The sequence below is a fragment of the Rattus rattus genome, chromosome 18, assembly GCF_011064425.1.
Source record: "Rattus rattus isolate New Zealand chromosome 18, Rrattus_CSIRO_v1, whole genome shotgun sequence".
NCBI lineage: Eukaryota > Metazoa > Chordata > Mammalia > Rodentia > Muridae > Rattus > Rattus rattus.
Genome location: NC_046171.1, coordinates 39,949,835 through 39,952,027, shown reverse-complemented (window position 1 = coordinate 39,952,027; position 2,193 = coordinate 39,949,835).

Genomic DNA, 2,193 nt, shown 5'->3' with positions numbered 1-2,193 from the left:
AAGCTACCAGAATATTCAAGTTGGCCTGACAGTACATGAAATTATGTTCAAAGACTGTAATGCAAGCTCTCAATTAGTTTCATGTGAATTTGCTTTGACTGAATTACACCCCTGAGGCCAAATGGCCCTGGTATAAGGAGATAATTAGACTCTGGAACACAGAGAGCTGAAGACCAGACTCCTGGTCCGTGTCATGCTTCCCAGAGCGGAGGTGGCCAGAGTGCAGCCTGTGCAGTGTCCAGGGAGCCTGGGGCGGTCTCTGTCCTGTTCACCACAGCTAAAGGCTCTGGAAGCTTTGGGGAACACTCAACTGCAGAAGGCCTGATCTATGGCATTTCGCTCTGGCCTACATTTTAGATAAAAATTAAAGTATTTACAGACATAAGTCACTGGCGGAAGCTGTTGGATTAGAATAGAGGGAGTTTTTAGATAAAAATTAAAGGGTATTTAGGCAGGGGTAAAGGGCTGGGGGGAGCCAGGCTGGGGGTGGTAAAGCAGGGCTGGGGGAGCCAGGCTGGGGGTGGTAAAGCAGGGCTGGGGAGGAGCCAGGCTGGGGGGTTGGGGGGCCAGGCTGGGGGGTGGTAAAAAGCAGGGCTGGGGGAGCCAGGCGGGGGCTGTAGAACAGGGCTGGGGGAGAGGCTGGGGTGGTAAACAGGGCTGTGCCAGGCTGGGGGCTAAAAGCAGGGCTGTGGGGGAGCCAGGCTTGGTAAAAGCAGGCTTGGGGGGGGGAGCCAGGTGGGGGTGTGTGTGTGTGTGTGTGTGTGTGTGTGTGTGTGTGTGTGTGTGTGTGTGTAAAAGGCCGGGGCTGTAGAACAGGGCTGGGGGGAGCCAGGCTGGGGGTGGTAAAAGCAGGGCTGGGGGGGGGGAGCCAGGCTGGGGGTTGTAGAACAGGGCTGGGGGGGAGCCAGGCTGGGGGCTGTAAAAGCAGGGCTGGGGGTGGGGGGAGCCAGGCTGGGGGTTGTAGAACAGGGCTGGGGGGAGCCAGGCTGGGGGGTGGTAAAGCAGGCCTGGGGGCTGTAGAACAGGGCTGGGGGGGAGCCAGGCTGGGGGGGGGTAAAGCAGGGCTGGGGGAGCCAGGCTGGGGGGCTGTAGAACAGGGCTGGGGGGGAGCCAGGCTGGGGGGTGGTAAAGCAGGGCTGGGGGAGGGAGCCAGGTGGGTGTGTGTGTGTGTGTGTGTGTGTGTGTGTGTGTGTGTGTGTGTGTAAAGCAGGCCTGAGGGACTGTGGTTGAACAGATAAAACCTCTGCAGGGCAGATGTTTGAATCCTGGTGTTCGGATCCCTACACTGCATGTAAAACCAGGAGACATGGCAACCACCTGTAACCTCAGGAAGGATCAGGGATCCCCAGGGCAAACTGACCAGCTATACTCTTGGAACCATCAAGCTCTGGCTTCAGGGAGACACCTCAACTCAGTAACTAAAGTGAGCAGGATTGAAGAAGACATCTTCTCAGGCCTCTCACACAGACGTGTACGAACACACCTGAGCGAAGGTGTGTGTGTGTGTGGGCGAACGTGCACGGACACACACACACACAGACACACACACACACAGACACACACAGACACACACACACACACACACACACACAGACACAGACACACACACACACACACACACACACACACACACAGACACACACACAGACACACACACACACACACACACACAGACACAGACACACACACACACACACAGACACACACACACACACACACACACACAGACACACACACAGACACACACACAGACACACACACACAGACACACACACACACACACACTCACGCCAACAACGACAACAAAACCAAACAAACAAATATAAAAATGGGTAAATGTGTGCTCACAGTTCCATCTAAACCTTAGAATCTAAATAAGTGATACAATATTTTGGCTACAATTTAAACTTAAGTCGATTTTCAAAGAGAGCTGCTGAAGGTCTGTGTTAATAATCTCCGTTTCGTAAACTAGACTTTGCTGGCAACGTCAGAGTAGTTTTCTAATCACTTGATCACAATCAAAGCACTGTACTTTAATTTTTGTCAGATGTATCGAAAAGATAATCCCATGATGGGATCATATAACCACATAAAACATCATGGATCATAGGAAAAACCTAAACTCATCTCTCCAAAGCACACAACGGGACAGAGATCAAAAACAACAGGAGCCCCAAACACCTGGTGACAACC